This window comes from Pelobates fuscus, chromosome 2, assembly GCF_036172605.1.
Source record: "Pelobates fuscus isolate aPelFus1 chromosome 2, aPelFus1.pri, whole genome shotgun sequence".
In the NCBI taxonomy this organism is placed as follows: domain Eukaryota; kingdom Metazoa; phylum Chordata; class Amphibia; order Anura; family Pelobatidae; genus Pelobates; species Pelobates fuscus.
Window position 1 is genome coordinate 198,914,958 of NC_086318.1, and position 20,185 is coordinate 198,935,142.

Genomic DNA, 20,185 nt, shown 5'->3' on the forward strand with positions numbered 1-20,185 from the left:
AAATAGCAGGACTGCAGTCACCTACATGAATTTTAAAAAACACACGTATTGTCAGTGTGTGTTAAAGTTAAAACTGTTCTAGAGGGGGAAAGTGCTTGAACACAGTGGTTGACTTTTCAAGGACTAGAGGAATAATTGGGCTGCTTAGAGTTGGCATTTGTCCAGAGACATATCCTACAGCCTCTTAACTGGGGAGTGGAAGGGAAGGAAACGAGGGGAGGGCTGTTGAATGGATCAGCTGCAGCAGAAGGAGAGGGCTGGACTAAGAGACTAGAGAGGAGAGGCACAAGTCAGTAGCTAAGGCTGCATGACATAATGTAACACAAGTGTAGAAAAAGAATTCTAGCTCTACACTTGCAATAGCAGAACATAGCTGAAAAGCTCGCCTGGTTTGGATTTCAACAGCCTCTTCAACCCAGACTGTGCAGAGTATTGCTTGTTGGGCTGATTGACCAGTGTTGAAGCCAAGAGAGCTAATTTCATTCTGCAGTAAATCATTTTTTTTGCCAGTGGATCTTCTTTTAAAAGTGGATTATATGGATACAGTGTTGAACTTAAACAGGTAAAAACTATTTTCCTTCCTTCAAACTGTCCTGTATATTTTGCTGGCACTTGGGGATTCTTACAAGGATATATTAATGATGAGATCTACAGAAGCAAATATTTCTAATCAATGTATGTATCATTATTAAAGATCTCTGTTAGTGTAGTGATTGTGAAAGAGGGGATCAGAGCATGTAATCTGACAGGTCTTGTCTTGCTGTGCTGCAGTGAATGTAATTCTGGCTGTGCAAAATTAACATTCACTTAATATTGTAAAGCGCTGCGGAATCTGTTGGAGCTATATAAATGGCAATAATAACAATAGTATTAATAATAATAACTTAAGCAGCAAGTTCGGAGTTTGACCATTTTAACTGCTTTGATAAACTGCACAGTTGCGAATATTGTGCTAATTGATATTTTATTGCTGTCTGTGTCACATGGTTTGTGCTATGTTTATTAAATAAAACATACCAGTAATCTTAGAAGTAGGTTGCTTTTCTTTCATAAATATAGGGCAATTACCCAATAATGATTGATAATTTCTATTAATGCTATAGACCCTTAAACAGTATACATGTAAGGCATAATTTCCTGTAGATTACTCTAGGAAACAGAAACTATATGAACAGAATAATAACTAAAACCCAACTGCAACCAATAATAAAACTATGTGTTTAAAATACCCTGTAAAAAAAAGATATTAAATAACATATAAAACCATGATCTCTTTGATAAGTTGATTAAGTGCTATACCTTGCTTATTTTTTTCATTGTGATACAGCGGAGATGCTTTTCCTGTTAACAGTTTGTCTTATTGTTTTGTCGTCCATTGTTTTGAAATGAACGAGTGTAAAAGTTGTGCATGTTTCCTGTATCGATAACACAGAGTAATTGGTCCAGTTTCAGTTTGTTATCTTCTTGGCATTGAGAAACCCTGGCTGTGGTGTAATCTAGATCTCCTATGAAGGCTGAGGCGAAATGATGGCTTACTGGAGAGATTAGGATTTAATTCCTTTTTTTGTTATTTATGTCACTTGAGTGCTTAGAGGCAGTTTTGTTGTGATATCCTTATGTGGGACGAGATAGGAAAACGTTGGATGAAAAAACATTTTGGCACTCGATCTGTTAAAGAGCTCTTATTAAACCTAATCAATGAATATAGCACTAATTGAGTGACATCACTGGGTTGCATTGTATGAAACCATTATCACTGCAGTGCATCATGACCGCTTCCTGCAGAATTTAAGGACATGACTCATGTCTTCATCCGTTTGTGGATCCTTTGGAATCACATGGAGATGACACTGGACAGTTTTCAATGAAATACACAAATAATGACGTATAAGACTTTTTAAAGATGCAGACCATGATTTATAGGATTATTTATTTACTAAGCGAGGATATATAGAGAATTTTACAAAGTTTCCCAAATCATATTTCCATTTTGGATATTTTAGCCTACAATTTGACATTCCCCAGTGAATAATGTGTCCAATACTCATGGCTGCTTTAAGGCCCAAGTGGGCACTGGAAAAAACACTTCCTCTCTAACTGTATAAAACATGTAGTTGGGCCTTAAAAGTATTATTATTATTATTTTTTAAATAAGGAAAACCTATATGATGAACCTAGCACGCAAGGCACAATCACACTGTATAATATTGGCCTGACCATTGGGGGTCATCCTTTAACGGGTCATTCTAAACACCATGGCGCATGGATCTTATAAAATCCTGTCTGAGAGTGGTTTAAATCAGTACACGAGCAGCTTGGAAGAGATAGTTATCAGTTGCTTATATTAATGATCAATTTTGGGTCTGCTGTGCATGCAGCATGTGCACAATAGGGAAGGCAATCTCATTCTCTCATACCTGTAGTAATGCCATACAATGAGCTGGGCTGTGTGCTAACTAACACCAACCATGGTATGGCGGCTGCTGTCAATCTATAAAACTGTTCCAATCATCCTATGTGATATGTGTAACTGCAGGTAGTGGGAAAAGCCACTTTCACATAAACGCCTACAGGGAAGAGGATTACGAGATAAGATCAGTCCCCATAGACCAGAAAGGGAGTCTCATTGAGCAGTGCACCTTTTTTATTGGCTTTATTTTGCCAATATATTATATGCACGAATAATGACAATTTTAAATAAAGAATTATTTTGAAAGTATAAAAAAATTTCCATTCTCTTTATATCATGGAATGAAATCTATATATCCCAGATCTGAAAAGGTCTCCAACAAGACATAAACAGACACTTTAGGTACTTCAGTTTATTAAAGTGGTTATGGTGCCATATCTCTGTTATAAGTATAGTATGATTAGAAATGCTAAGAATCTGTTGTGAAGTGCTGGGTCTGCAGGCTGATTTTGGATGGCGTCAAACAGATGAAATAAAGTGGATAAAATGTGGGGTGCAACAAAGGGTTAGACCATAAGGCATGAATAGGGATAGGAACTCAGAATGATCAAAAAAGCCAGCGTGCCGAAGTCATTGACGAAATTTCGCCTGCTTGGGAATGTGTCCCAAGCAGGGCAAATCAAAGAAGACTTCAGAAGGAGAGCAGGCGGAGCAGAGGATGGCCAGCAGGTGGGTGTTAAACGAAGAGTAACACGCTGAAATGGAAGAAAAATTAGCAAACTTTTCTATTTTACATTGAATACACCATGTATCTTTTTGATATATGATTCATTTTTTCACAACAGGTTCATTTTAACAATAACAGATCACTTGCAGTTTGAGGTTTGATTTGATTGGAGATAGAACATCCTTTCTGAGATTGCATGTTTATTAAAGATTCAATGTTTTTCACAGTTCTAGCGTCATTATGAAAAGGATGCACAACTTAGACCCTTGTTGAAATGGGGAATGAAGTGTACAGTACAAGATGTTGAGTTTACGTAATAAAATCTTTGAAATAAAAGTCACGGTTTGGGGTATATTTACACGCTTATAGGGGGAGAAAGAATGCAGACTTAATACTTGAGGCAGTCATATCATTTCTGGTTTAGGCTGACAGACTTGCTTGGCAGTCATGAATCTTTCAGTCATATATTTGCTTCAGGATGTTAGTTTCTTCAACTTCAACTCTTGCTTTAATAACTCGCATGCAGCTGCCTTAGATCTCATAACAATCATTTAAAAAATCATAAGTAAGCACTGCCACAAACAGTCATATATCCATTCTACATCGTAAAGTATTTATTATAGGCACACTGCAAGCACCATGACCACTGCAGCCCACTAAATGGCCGAGAGCCATTGCATGGCCCAGGACAATGACAGGAATTGGTCTGGAAATGTCAAACTTTGCAAGTCGGCTCCTGTATTGGACCGCGTTTCTAGTTTGGCTATTATAGCCTAAAATGTGCACTATTCCTGTCAGTTCCCAACAATTCAAAGTTTAGTGAATAAACACGCTTTTATACTATTTTGTTCTTTGTGAATATGTTTATTAAGGCTAATTACTGAAGACAAGATCCAAAGAAAACTGTGCTTGTCGATATACACTAATCAACCACAACATTAAAGCCATTGACAGGTGAAGTGACTAACATGGATTATATCATTACACGGGCACTTGTTAAGGGATGGGATATATTGGGCAGCAAGTGAAAAGTCAATTCTTGAGTTTCAATTGAAGTGTTGGAAGCAGGGCAAATGAGCAAGCGAAAAATATCTGAGTGACTTTGACAAAGGCCAAACAGTGATGGCTACACAACTGGGTCAGAGCATCTGCAAAACAGCAAATATTGTGGGGTGTTCACGGTATGCAGTGGTTAGCACCTACCAAAAGTGGTGCAAGGAAGGGCACCCAGTGAACCTGGATGAGGTTCATGGGTGCCCAAGGCTCATTGATGAATGTGGGGAGCGAAGGCTAGCCTGTTTGGTTCAGTCATTCAGAAGAGCTGTTGTAGCTAAAGTTGCTGAAAAACGTAATGCTGGCCATGATAGAAAGGTGTCAGAATACATAGTGCATCTCACATATGAGACCTACACAATACTTGGCAGGTTGTTTTAATGTTGTGGCTGCTCAGTATATAATGACAGCGAGAAACACAGAATAGAAAGACTCTAGAATAATAAAGAATGCAAAGACAAAATTTCACCATAACTGGAAAACCATGACTTGATCATAGGCAATAACATTTTATCAGTACATTGGGCCCTGATAGGTTCAAGGAGTGTTTTACATGTAGCATGAACATATTTTTGGGGATGACAGTGTGCATTTTTATTCCGTGTGTAAAAATAATAATATTGTAGGGGTATATATGTGATATACAAGGGTTTATATTTATGTCTGTGTATGGATTCGGAAGATATTTGTATGACGTGCGTGGGTATAACTACTGAGTGGATGCAGAGGGTCTTAGTGGGAAATATCTGTAAAAATCAGAACTATTTCCTTCCACAGCTGTATCTCTCCATATCTTTCATGTATGGCTCTTCTCCACTCCCTAATGTTTGAATCTCATTAACTTCCCCTCAGTTATTTCAGTTCACCATTATTTCATGACCCATTAGTGTTTGTCTCCCCTTTTTACCCACTTGTATCAATGCCCCACTCCTTCTTGTTCAAGTGCCATCTTCAAATTCACCTGCCATCTCAATGACATCCAAGACGAAAAGTCCTTTAGCCCAGTGCTCCCCAACCTTTTTATCGCCGCGGACCGGTAAACGTTTGATCATTTTTCCGTGGCCCGCTTGTTTTGATTTAATAAGACAAAAAAAAAAAACCAAACAGTCACATATATTAAAAAAAACACGCAGACACATACATAGTCAGAAAATCACAAACACAGTCACATAAAGACATAGACTCAAAATTGTGTGTATGTGTGTGTGAGCGGTGCAGTGTGTATGTGAGGGTGGCAGTGTGTGTGAGAGTTGCAGTGTGTGTGTGGGGGGCAGTGTTTGTGGGGCAGTGTGTGTAGTGTGTGTATGGGGGAAATGTTTGTGGGGCAGTGTGTGCAGTGTGTGTATGGGGGCAGTGTTTGTAGGGCAGTGTGTGTAGTGTGTGTATGGGGCAGTGTGTGTAGTGTGTGTATGGGGCAGTGTGTGTATGGGGCAATGTGTGTAGTGTGTTTATGGGGCAGTGTTTGTGGGGCAGTGTGTGCAGTCTGTGTATGGGGCAGTGTTTGTGGGGCAGTGTTTGTAGTGTGTGTATGGGGCAATGTGTGTAGTGTGTGTATGGGGCAGTGTTTGTGGGGCAGTGTGTGTATGGGGACAGTGTTTGTGGGGCAGTGTGTGTAGTGTGTGTATGGGGCAATGTGTGTAGTGTGTGTATGGGGCAGTGTTTGTGGGGCAGTGTGTGTAGTGTGTGCATGGGGGCAGTGTTTGTGGGGCAATGTGTGTAGTGTGTATGGGGCAGTGTTTGTGGGGCAATGTGTGTAGTGTGTGTATGGGGCAGTGTGTGTAGTGTGTGCATGGGGCAGTGTTTGTGGGGCAGTGTGTGTAGTGTGTGCATGGGGGCAGTGTTTGTGGGGCAGTGTGTGCATGGGGGGAGTGTTTGTGGGGCAATGTGTGTAGTGTGTGTATGGGGCAGTGTGTAGTGTGTGCATGGGGCAGTGTTTGTAGTGTGTATGGGGCAGTGTTTGTGGGGCAGTGTGTGTAGTGTGTGTGTGGGGGCAGTGTGTGTAGTGTGTGTATGGGGCAGTGTGTGTATGGGGGGTAAGGGGGTAAATTTTTTAAAATTTATTTAATTAAAATTAATATATTCATGTCCCCCCTCCCTTCTTACCTTTACTGGGAGGAGGGGGGACATTTCTTAGTCCCTGGTGGTCCGGTGGGGATTCCCTGGTGGTGAGGGGAACTCTAGCCCAGTTACAGGGCTAGAGTTCACTCTCGCGAGATTTGGAGCGTTGCCGTGGTTACCGCGGCAACGCTCCAAATCTCGCGAGAGGAGGACCCGGAGGAGCTGCAGGTAAGAGCTCCCGGGTCCTCTCTCACTCCCTCCCCTGCCGGCTGTCAGCAATGTGCCTGCAGACCGGGGAGGGAGATCTCTGATCTCCCCGCCGGTCCGCAGGCACATTGCAGGGCTGGCACTTGGGCAATGCCAGCCCTGCATTAGCCGGCAGGCTCGCACACCCCACACCCCTGGGCGGCCCGGTACCGTTTGATCCACGGACCGGTACCGGTCCGCGGCCCGGGGGTTGGGGAACACTGCTTTAGCCTAAGGACACAGACTCGTATTTATTGTGAAAGGTACCTTTTAACTGGTAAGCCAGAATTGTGTCCAGTTCCACTTCTTGCTCAAAGTATGCAATCTCATTACTCGTACCACACACGAGTTAATAAAAGTGGACTTCATTGTACAACTGCTGAAGATGTAACATGTGACTTCTTTCCTTCTAATACAAAAAAGAGGGGGAAGAAATGCATTGCTTTCCAAACAAGTCTGCTTCTAGGTAAATGTTGCTGCAGTTTGGGTGTGTCTCTTCCGTTAAACAATGGTAATATTTTAAAGCCCACTTACATTGTTGACTCTATTCAGCTTTTGTGCAGAAGCTGAATAGTTCCTCCCAGGTTCTATTATATCAGCGAATACGGGATTTGTTCTACATAATGTATTATTTGAAGGCATTGTAAGCTGCAAGATTTAAAGATATTAACCAATACAACTGTGCACTACCTGATCAACTGAAAATAAACATAAAACAATTAAATTGTTTGTACAATCTCTAAAGGTTCCATATTTTATTAGGCTCACGTTCCTTTATTACACATTATGAAAAGTATGTAAAATACAATAAGAATCAATATGTGAGCCAGTAAAATACTAAAAAGTCTGCTTTGTATCAGTGTAAAACTTGTAACTATAGAGTGTTTTTTCCCATAAAAAAAATAAATATAAAAAATGCAAAGCATAGTTAAAATAAAAGAAGCAATGTGAATGTCTGTAACAGCCCAGCAAATCACATTGGTTCTTTAGATATTCTAGATATGCTGCAAATAATGTATATATGTATATATTTTATTTTTCATAAAATTTATGTTTGGTTTGTATCTTTTCATGGGAAATTTTAGATGAGGAAGCCTTTAATATATATTCTGTTTATGGATGTTTTTATTTTAATACCGAGACGGTCCTGCCAGCAAATTGGAAAACCCATTAGCACATGTCTGGCATTGGGGCAATATGGATGATATGATTGCTGGGCACACGTTTAGTAATTTGGAGATTGGGTACTACTGATATAAATCAAGGAAGATTGTGTAAAAAGGATTGGTGTAATGAAAACGCACAGCATAGCTAGAATTTTTTTATTTTTTTTTACAGCCTGTGTGCCGTGTTATTTTTGGTTTGCTATTGTTTATAGTCTGCTGGACCCTTTTCAGTTGTTGTTGAAGTACATTTTCCATAGCTCTCTGCCAGCCAATGGCCAGAGGAGCAGGTTTGGATCCAGAAGCTGCCACTAATGAGGCATTGTATAGTGGCTAAAACAACAGATTTCTAAATTGTGCTCCCCCTTATGTCATTGCTCAGATGTTTGGATTTTTAGTCATCTTTATTTTTGTTTTCCAATTGTCTGTAGCTATTTAATCAGTGTCCTATGACCTATGTTACATGCATTCTAATCATATTATATACACCGGCTCCCCAATCCATGCTATATGTTTCCATATTTCATGTTAACTCTTAATTATTCTATTATGATTATGAGTTCATGATTCTAGCCTTACAAGTGTTCCTGCCCAGTGTTCATGTGCCATATGCTTGTCCTTTTTTCCCCCATGTGTTTTCCATGGACTGATTTCTGGTATCACCCAGAATTTGGATATTGACCTTGCCACTAACATCAATTCGAGCTGCAGCATCTAGCATGTAATTGTTCAGACTCATGGATGCAAGAGTTGGAAATAGATTCTTACCCTGTGATGATGCAATGTAAGACCGGTACTTGGATGGACCACCCAGGCACTATTAAGTTTTTATGGTGCCAGGAGGTCCCTGGTGCTGGCTTACCTTTAGGGGTTAAACCGTTCATGGATGGTTTAACCCCAAACTCTCCTCACCAATGCTGGACCACTCTGCCCCTCCAACAGTGGTCTGAGTGAATTTAGTGTCCCTCTAATAACAGCAAAAGTAGGATTATTCAGGATTAGTGATCACGCATATTATCTTTTACAATAGTATTTTATTGCATTTATTTATATGAATTGAGATCTACTATAGGCAATATGCAAATTAAAATGTTTATTACTATATAACTATTATTATTATAACCATTATTGGTATTATTATTATTATTATTATTATTATTGGGGGTTATGCACCTTTTTCTGAACGTGTATTTTTTTAGAGTACATGAAGCATGCTTTATTCCATGTAATTTTATAATAAAGCATGTAATCAGAGTCTTTATTTCCACGTCAGGTTAAAATAATTGCAGACACAAACAATTATATTTTGGCTTTTGGCATATGCTAAGCACCATGATAATCCTAGCCTATCATCACATATAATGTCTTAGTTATGCACCAGATGTGGTTGTTTTGGAAAGGACTTGGGGTTTTAAACTATTTTGGTAAGAGACACAAATTAGGCTGACGTGCTGTAACAACAAATGTGACTGATTTAAATCTGCCACGTGTGGGACTATTTCTGGAAGCAGGGAACTGAACTTAAAGGACTACTAAAGTCACCCAGTCCACTTCATCTCACTGAAATGGTGTGGGTACTGTCCTGTCATTTTAACCCTTCAAGTTAAAATGTTGTCATTTTGCACAAAAGCCAATGGTTAGCTTGCTGGGTTAAACCATTCTCTAATGGCTGTCATTCTGACAGCCGCTAAATGCAATCCCACTGCAACGGCCAAGGAAAACATGGTCATGTGACTTCGATGTCGAACATAATCAATTACAACTCATAGGAAAAGTATTGAAATCACTGCTTTCCACTGGGGAACCTTAGACGTGCGTGTTGGAGCATTTGATTGGAACTTTGCCGGAGGTAGCCATGCCTAATGAATTAAATCGCGGGAGGAGAAGAAAAAATAAAATGTAGGTAAAAACCTTTTATCTACTAATTTTATGTGAATAGGGTGGTATTCACTAAATTAAATAGGGACACTGTAGCGTTAGAAATAGAAGTTTAAATTCCTAATGCCTAAGTATTCCTTGAAAACTATTTGGTGCAATAATACAGAGAAACATGAGTATACTATTGGTGGGATTGGCTGAACTCCTCTGTTGTTTATAGCAGTACCGCCATTTCCATCATCCTGTTGACCGACTTCATGCTTAGCCAGGTTATAACTAAGCTCTTTCTAATCAGCAACAAATGTTCCTATTTTAAAAGTGTTTACTAAAGGCTTAGCAGCAGTATAAAGATGCCTGGGTACTTAACCATTTGTATGCTTAATTAAAGTCATAAAGACCTTTATTTAAAAAAAAAATTCAGCCGTTTAATCAAACAGATGGTTCATAACTGAAGTAATAATAATAAAAATGATAAACACATAATAGTTTCATACGATTTAATCCATGTTGATGGCGTGAATATAAGCGAACCTGAAAAAGGGGACTGTCAAATAAAACCTTGAAAATCACCTATAACTTCTATTAACATGTGGTGTTCAGTTTTTTAAATCAATGTTAACGATATAGCAATTGACATTACTATCTAGTTTAATCCTGAACAGTTCAGGTACAGCCAAGACACACTTGGCATTAGAGGAGGAGAAACCAAAACAGTTGGAAAAACAGCTTGTTCTGTCAAGTGTCTTTTTGGTGGTTCAAAATATTTCCAATTTACTAGAGTGAATTAAAAGTAGTAAAAACATGAACTTTTTTTTTTCTCATAGATTTTTTAATTTTGTTGCTCCACAATTATGCCACACAAACTAATAGTGGAAAAGACTATCACAATTAATAATTGCAACCAGAAAAAAAATCATCGTTGTAATATATTTTACTGTTTTGAAACACTAATATTTGGTGGGTATATGCAGTAGGAGTTATTAAAACTATTAATGACAGGCAGTACAATGATCTGTGTCAGAAATGTCCACCTCCCCTTCTCAGTACTGGGCTTACCTGGCATTATATATTAATTATATATTTGAGTAACTTCTCTTGCTTAATTAGTCCTCAGGCCTTAATGACAGCTCAATGGAAACTCCTGAAATCCATTCTTAAAAGACACTGGGCATGTGCAAAAGCTGCTGAAACAGGGCTGATTTCAAAACAGCCCCGTTTTTTTGACATGCCTAGATGCTCTCAAGTAAAAAGCTACCAATAAGGGCTGAGGGGTCCTGCACAACTGAAACCTATAACACAATTAAAGAGACACTCATTTTCCCCCATACTTTTGACTTACTACCCTCCCCTCCAGAATAAGAATCTTAGTGTTTCTACACAACTTCAAATAAAATATCCCCACATAAAAACCGGTGGAGCACTGTCCTAAGTGCCCCTATGGACGAGCACTGGTTTCTACATTTAATTTTGTATTTCTACCCACATTTCTTAAAGGAACACTATAGTGTCAGAAATAGAAACATATGTGCCTGACACTATAATTCTGAAGTGGCTGTTTAGATTACTGCCCCCCCTCCGATCTCAGTAAAAAGGTGATTTTAGTTGCCTTTTCTCACACGCCACACCAGTCTTTCCCCAGCTGTCCCTGCCTGGCTCCACCTTTAAAGGGAAACTCCAGTGCCAGGAAAACAATCCGTTTTCCTGGCACTGGAGGGTCCCTCTCCCTCCCACCCCCCAATCCCCAGTTGCTGAAGGGGTGAAAACCCCTTCAGTCACTTACCAGGGGCAGCGACAGGTCCCACGTCGCTGCTTCCTCCTCCCCCGCCGCTCCTCCTTCTGGTTACGTCGGCCGGTGGGCGAGACTGATCTCGCCCGCCGGCCGAGGAGACCTAATGCGCATGCGCGGCAATGCCGCGCATGCGCATTAGCGCATCCCATAGGAAAGCATTGAAAATGAATTTCAATGCTTCCCTATGGGGAATAGAGCGACGCTGGAGGTCCTCACACAGCGTGAGGACGTCCAGCGACGCTCTAGCACAGAAAACCTGTGCTATGAAGCAGGACAGCCACTAGGGGAGGACAGCCACTAGGGGAGGACTTAACCCTGCAAGGTAAATATTGCAGTTTTAAAAAAACTGCAATAATTACACTTGCAGGGTTAAGGGTAGTGGGAGTTGGCACCCAGACCACTCCAATGAGCTGAAGTGGTCTGGGTGCCTGGAGTGTCCCTTTAAGGCTCATATCTTGAATCTTGATGATCTCAGCCAATCCAATACTTTCCCATAGAAAAGCAGTGGGAGGATGTTGCGTATGTGAGACAAAGCGCCATGCCAATTAGCATATACTTATAGGGATGCACTGAACGACAGCGCAGCACAGGACTAGAATCACTACTAGCAGCCACCTGAGTGACTACCATTAGTAGTGTTACTAGGCAGAAATGTAAACACTGCCTTCTCTCTAAAAAAGCAGCCTGCATTTTTGCAGCAGCCTCCATTGAAAAGCCTGCAGGGACAGGCTGTACAAAATCAAACCACTGAATTTAACTCTGATGACTATAGTGTCCCTTTAACTATAGGAGATAAGTAACTATAATGTTAAAAATCCTAAGAATTGACTGTTCCCCTTTACCACGTCATACCAAGCAAGGTGAAAGTTAAACCCAAAATAAAGAACCGAGGACACTGATGGATTTAACGTTGTTCCTTAAGTGCTCCACAGTGTATTACACATAGTATCCCGGATTACTGCTAAGTCCACTTAAACAAAAGCTCCACTAAATTGCAGGAGGGGAGGTGACTGTGACACATTTTGGATTTTGGATTTGCTTCGTGTGTGAATCTGGAAATCTGAGTTTTATGCATTAGAGCTTTGTTCTCTGTGTATCCAAAGTAACATCATTTGAGTCCCATAGGAAAAAAAAACTCGTCTAGGAGGTCCATTAAAATCCAGGATATTATCAGTCAGGTGTGAGAAAATCCTATGATGAATTGAAGGCTTTCCCTTTACTGTATTGTTGTTATGTGGTATATTATAATTGCCTCAGGTTTTGGGCAGATTTTCAGGGATTTAGTCATGCTTCAGGTATCAATAACAAGTAACTTGTTACAACAAAATTTCTGTTTTAATCCTTAAATGGTGATACAATGCAATTTGTTCATTACATGAACACATGAAAGTCTTGAGAACTTGCATTAGTTTCTTTACAATATTCTTTGTAGTTTTGTATTAAATAATTATTATTATATGACCCACTAAATCTAATGATTTTTTCTCTAATCCTTTGCCCATAGTGCAACAGTAAGACAATGTAGCAGTAAAATACTGTACAAATATCCTGTGGCATTGCCAAGGTTTGTGCTTGAACTGCCAGGAATGTATGTAGTAGGCCCCAGTGACAATCCAGGCAGCTCAACATAAAATCGTGTTATATTACCACGGATTAATGGGTTTGGGAATGAAACCAAGTTTATTTCATTTACAGCCATCAGAATAAACAATGTAGCATGTTAATTAAAAGCATTAATGTCTAGGTGTCATTAGACAATAGAGCATGAAAACCTGTCTCTAAGTTTTCTTAGTAGTTTTTTAAACATTAATTTCTAAACAAAAGAGACATGTTGTGCACCAACACATGCACTTGCGCAAGCACGCCATTTAAAGGACCACTATAGGCACCCAGACCCTTTAGCTCAATGAAGTGGTTTGGGTGCCAGGTCCCAATGAAGTGGTTTGGGTGCCAGGTCCCTCTAGTTTTAGCCCTGCAGCTGAAAAGGTTCACTGAGGGTTAATCCAGCCTCTAGTGGCTGTCTCACTGACATCCGCTAGAGGCGCTTCCGCGATTCTCACTGTGAAAATCACAGTGAGAAGACGCTGGATGTCCATAGGAAAACATTGAGTAATGGGAGCCCAGCGCTGGTTTAAAGTAAGTGGTTGAAGAGGTTTTAACCCCTTCAGCCCAGCGGGAGGGGGGTCCTGAGGGTGGGGGGGACCTAATGACCCTATCGTCCCAAGAAAACAAGTTTGTTTTCCTGGCACTATAGTGGTCCTTTAAGCAGTACAAGTAGGCAATTTAATCACTTAAAACGTATTTAACGCCATACATTATCCATAGTCTATATATATTCACTTTTCTGCTCTGTGTTTATTTTTCCCCAGTCTATTATTCACACTCGGCAACATTTAAATAAAAATAAAAAAAACACATTGCTCTATGAGGTCTCTCATAAGAATTTCACATTGAGCAATGAAATTCTTAGCTCGTCAATATTTTCAGGCCAAGGCATCTGTCATGTAATGGCGGTATTTACAGGCCATAGCGTGTGGAGTAATGTAACTCCTTCCCCATACCTTATGCATGTATGACATTTTCTGTGTACTCTTCCTTTAATGTTATTTTTTAGTAGCTTGAGGCTCATGATATTCTCCGCCACAGCCTTCAACACGGACTGTTTAGTAACGTCTTTGGTATTTTAAGGTAGCCATTTGCGTTATTTTCATATTTTTAGCATGGCTAAAGTAACATTTTACTACAGAGCAAATATATGTTGATAGATTAATTACCTGCTGTATATATTCTACTGAAATGTAAAAAAACCTTAAATACAGTTTAGTGAATGAATCACTAATAGTATTTCAGACATTAAATCCCATTCTTAGTGTAATCACTTCCCACCATTTCCAATAAATTGTATCTGATGTGGAATTATTAAAAATCTTTATTGTACTTGTATTGAATTATTGTACTAACTCCATTTTAACTTTATACTGTGACTACGTCCTCCATTTTGTCCTCCTAACCTGACTTCTTCAATCCTCCATTTTGTCCTCATGACTTAACTTGTTCATTTTAAAACTACATTACGTGACTGAACTTCTCAACCCAATTAATACAGTAGACAAAGACTGTGTTTCCTTCAAGGACAAGTACCAGGAGGTGCTGGCTACTCCTTAAGACTTGCTGGCTACTCCTTAAGAGCTTGTAAGATAGTACAGTTTGAAGGCCATAGAACACAGTAGTAATGAAATGTTCTATTCATAAGAGACCTTGCACCTGGACATAAAGCCTGATATCATTGACCGTGTAAAATGACGCTTAGGACCCCCTTGTCCCCCACCCGTGTCCAGAATAATCCCACCTCTGATGGGTGGGCACGGGACTAACCCCTTAATTTTACTAACCAATAGGTAAGACACTAACTCCGTCACTTAACAATTAATCCAATTGATGATGTTTATTTGCTGATATTCTAATAATCAATGATGACGCAAAATGCCTCTTAAAAGGGCCTGCGCGCCCGCTTTTACTTCACTTGCCAATAAACTTTCTCGAAGTTATTTTAACCTGAACCTCGTGTGTCAGACTTAATTACTTCAGCGTATATACGCAATTTAATTTATTGATTTGGACAGGAACAGATAGACTTTGAACATTTTGGTTTACTTTCAAAAAGTACCATAACATATCCATGACACTTGTCTCAGCAAGACAACTGGCTGTTAGTGAATGTACTTCACTAATAAAATCCTTAGTTTTTCATTGCAGTACAGAATATAGCAGAGGATGATCCGAACCCTCACCAATGTATGTAGTTAATCTGTTTGGTAACAGTTTGAATTTCTTCGAGTTTGCCGGGCTCTGCTCCCTACCTGTTCTCTAGCCAGAATATATCTGCCTGTGCTAGACCTTGCACTACAGTGCCCAGTTCAGTTCAGCCATCAGCTGATGCTCTCAGACAATGCACTGACCCTGCACTACAGGGCTTAGTACAGGAGGGCTTATGGAATATCCTAACAAGAGGATTAAGTACTAAACAGTTTGACTACTGACATTGGGGAGGAGTTATAGCACTCCAGGCACTATAACCACTAATGCAAGCTGAAATGGTTATGGTGTTTAGAATGTTCTTTATTACATTTTGATACACAGGGACTGACAGTTCTGTGTATCTGTAGGCTGCCTTGCTTACTTGTTACACAGCAGCACAAAGCTCCCATTGATCCGAGTTGACCCCATGTCATGTTTAATGGCAGCAACCTATATAAATATAATCATATGGAATTACTATAATCATTGATCTGTGCAGCACATTTCTTTAGGGTGTGCATCAGGGACTAATTTTGAATATAAAGAAAATATTTATTGAAAACGCAAGCATCAAAAGAATCATTTTTATTCATCAAACAAGCTAAAATGTAGCTAAACTGCGTTATATATATATGCTACAAACTGAACATATATATCACAAACTTTAAAAAAAAATGAAACCATTTTTGATTTAAAAATAATACGTTTTTTATGCTCAGTTTGTCAATAATATTAATAGCAATAATAACACTTTTGGAATATTTCAAACCTGCGTCTTACTTAACTTGTAATAAATGCTTGATTGAAACACATTACAACCTGATTATTCTGCTAATAGTGTGAAATAATGTGAAAAGTTACAAATACATTTTAACATATCTTTACTTACAGCCACAAAATGATGGAACAGTGAAAGTGAAGACAAGTTGAGAACACACTACAAAGATGGGAAAGTAAATTAGATCAGTCAAACAGAGCATAAACATAAAGTATAGACATATATAGTGCAAACATAGAGTATAGCCATAGAGCATAAACATAGAGTATAGACATATATAGTGCAAACATAGAGTATAGACATAGAGCATAAACATAGAGTATAGACATATATAGTGCAAACATAGAGTATAGACATAGAGCATAAACATAGAGTATAGAGATATATAGTGCAAACATAGAGTATAGACATAGAGCATAAACATAGAGTATAGACATATAGAGTATAGACATAGAGTATAGACATAGAGTATAGACATAGAGCATAAACATAGAGTATAGACATAGAGCATAAACATAGAGTATAGACATATATAGTGCAAACATAGAGTATAGACATAGAGCATAAACATAGAGTATAGACATATATAGTGCAAACATAGAGTATAGACATAGAGCATAAACATAGAGTATAGACATATATAGTGCAAACATAGAGTATAGACATAGAGCATAAACATAGAGTATAGACATATATAGTGCAAACATAGAGTATAGACATAGAGCATAAACATAGAGTATAGACATAGAGCATAAACATAGAGTATAGACATATATAGTGCAAACATAGAGTATAGACATAGAGCATAAACATAGAGTATAGACATATATAGTGCAAACATAGAGTATAGACATAGAGCATAAACATAGAGTATAGAGATATATAGTGCAAACATAGAGTATAGACATAGAGCATAAACATAGAGTATAGAGATATATAGTGCAAACATAGAGTATAGACATAGAGCATAAACATAGAGTATAGACATAGAGCATAAACATAGAGTATAGACATAGAGCATAAACATAGAGTATAGACATATATAGTGCAAACATGGAGTATAGACATAGAGCATAAACATAGAGTATAGACATATATAGTGCAAACATAGAGTATAGACATAGAGCATAAACATAGAGTATAGACATATATAATGCAAACATAGAGTATAGACATAGAGCATAAACATAGAGTATAGACATATATAGTGCAAACATAGAGTATAGACATAGAGCATAAACATAGAGTATAGAGATATATAGTGCAAACATAGAGTATAGACATAGAGCATAAACATAGAGTATAGAGATATATAGTGCAAACATAGAGTATAGACATATAGCATAAACATAGAGTATAGAGATTTATAGTGCAAACATAGAGTATAGACATAGAGCATAAACATAGAGTATAGACATAGAGCATAAACATAGAGTATAGACATATATAGTGCAAACATGGAGTATAGACATAGAGCATAAACATAGAGTATAGAGATATATAGTGCAAACATAGAGTATAGACATAGAGCATAAACATAGAGTATAGACATAGAGCATAAACATAGAGTATAGACATATATAGTGCAAACATGGAGTATAGACATAGAGCATAAACATAGAGTATAGACATATATAGTGCAAACATAGAGTATAGACATAGAGCATAAACATAGAGTATAGACATATATAGTGCAAACATAGAGTATAGACATAGAGCATAAACATAGAGTATAGACATATATAGTGCAAACATAGAGTATAGACATAGAGCATAAACATAGAGTATAGACATATAGAGTATAGACATAGAGTATAGACATAGAGTATAGACTTATAGAGTGCAAACATAGAGTATAGACATAGAGTATAGACATAGAGTATAGACATAGAGTATAGACATAGAGTATAGACATATAGAGTATAGACATAGAGTACAAGCATAGAGTATCGACATATAGAGTATAGACATATAGAGTGCAAACATAGAGTATAGACATAGAGTATAGATATAGAGTATAGACATATAGAGTCTAATCATAGAGTATATACATATAGAGTATATACATATAGAGTATACGCATAGCGTAGGTATCAGTGGTAGAAAGAGGATCCAGGCAATCCAAGTATCTTCAATCTTATTGATTTGGAAAAGTGAGACACAGCAAAGTTTCGACCCCTGAAAGGGTCTTTGTCAAGCTTGACAAAGACCCTTTCAGGGGTCGAAACTTTGCTGTGTCTCACTTTTCCAAATAAATAAGATTGAAGATACTTGGAGAGACACAGCAACGTTTCGACACCTGAAAGGGTCTTTTTCAAGCTTGACAAAGACCCTTTCAGGGGTCGAAACGTTGCTGTGTCTCTCCAAGTATCTTCAATCTTATTTATTTGGAAAAGTGGAAAAGTGAGACACAACAAAGTTTCGACACCGAAATTACTAAAACGGAATAAATTAATTTAAAAATCCTCCCTATCCCCAAATGAATGAATCAATTATTATTATAGGGATAGAGAAACATACTCAATTGGCTAAGTCAAGTGATGTAATGTGAACAATGCTTTCTAGTTGTTTGTTTATCTTTTTTTTTTATAGAATCCTTTATTAAGATGCCATTCTTTTTCTCCGTCTTTAATTAAACAATATTCAATGTGCTTTTGCGCACGGATTATACCCACATGTGGTTTATAAACACTAAATATTGTAGCTTATCTTGGACAACCATTAGTGTTCCACATCAAAGCATCATCAAAATATTCCATCTCAGCTTCCTCTGTTGAACGTGACACGTAGAGAGTCAAGAAGCCCTGGAAGCATTTTCTTGAACGCTCTTCTGCTACACAATAACTGTTTTTTTATTTATATTTTCATGAGGATCTTAGCGTAAAGATTATAAACGAGAGCTGCCCTGGTGTACTTTTTTTTTATTATTCTTTTCCGTTCACAGAAGACTAGACTCAAAAAAACACAGACTATTTCATATAAATGAGTTTGAGTTCTCAATTTAAAAAAAGAAAAAGAAAACATTGTAGTGTTTGAACTTTGGGAGAAATTCTATTTTTTCTGGCATAACAACAAGCAGCAGACATAACCCCTTAAGCTTTTACAGCAGTGTGCGCGGGTTTCTGCAAAGTCCAGATGAATAACTGCTGTATGTTACAACAGAGGAAATCAAGAAAAGTTTGTTTCACTTGCCTGCACAGAGTTCCAGAGGATTTCAATATTTATTATATACCTCATCCCCACAATCTAGAAGCTGCTTTGGAGTGCTACTCACACGAGTCTGAATGTATAGAGCTCTGTGTTTGTTAGTGAACATTTTCCTTTTTATATATTTAATTGTTACCAAAAGTTTTACACAGTCTGCTTTTTGTCCTTTGTCCTATATGTGCTAATGTGGATTTTATTTTTAAGTGTAGTAATCGCAATCTCAATTTTAATGTGTGTACACTTTTGATACCGGAGAAACTGACGGAAGCCAAGCACAGAGAGATGGACACAGGTTTCTTCAGGAAGGAAGAGATTCTTTATTGGATCACCGATCGGGACTCAGAGGGACTAGCGTCACCAAAATACAGCAAAGTCTGAGTACTGAATACATAGAGTACATTCCTTATATAGCACTGTAGCTCCTCCCACAATTAACTACACCCACACATACCCTTAACCTATTTAATGAATAGAGTCTAAACTCATCCATCCGGTCTAACCACGTGGCTCATCTGATACAAAGGAGAGGGACGCGTAATTCCAGTTCTTACATTCCTGCACCTGGTCAGTACAGTGATAACAGTATCTTAGCTACGTGTACTACAAACACATATACATACATATGCCTTGTGGCAATCTTAGCCTGCTAAACTTGTATTTTACTGGAATTACATCACATTCCCCCCTTTGATGCCTCTGATATTTCACAATTACTTGAGGCATCACTTAACCTTGGTTTGCATATACCTCAGGTTACCATGAACCAGACCAGACTTATCTTATGATGTGAATCTTTTAACACTCATCTTCCTGCATTGGTTCTCCTTGATCTAGAGCCTTATACTTATATATCGCCATTATCTGTGCAGCAGCCTTCCTCTCTGCTATACTTCCTATCAGGCTTTGCACAGACCTAACTACTAAGGGTATAAGACACGGTAGGAGTAGACACAACAGTAATATCAGTAGGACTCCACCTACCACTGCCTTAAGCCCTCCAAACCACTCATACCAGCTACCAAACCAACTACTTGGATTATACCCTTTCCATACCTGAGTAGGCACATGCGCTAGTTTA

At 38.4% G+C, this 20,185-nt stretch overlaps 1 protein-coding gene across 1 annotated transcript in view; it reads left to right on the plus strand.

The window, feature by feature from the left end:
- Positions 1 to 289: 289 nt before the first annotated feature.
- PLEKHG1 (pleckstrin homology and RhoGEF domain containing G1) overlaps positions 290 to 20,185 on the plus strand; it is a 281,660-nt gene continuing 261,764 nt past the window's right edge. Inside the window, exon 1 of the mRNA XM_063443092.1 lies at positions 290 to 562. The gene's annotated coding sequence lies outside the window, so the exon portion shown is untranslated. The remainder of the gene's footprint in view (positions 563 to 20,185) is intronic.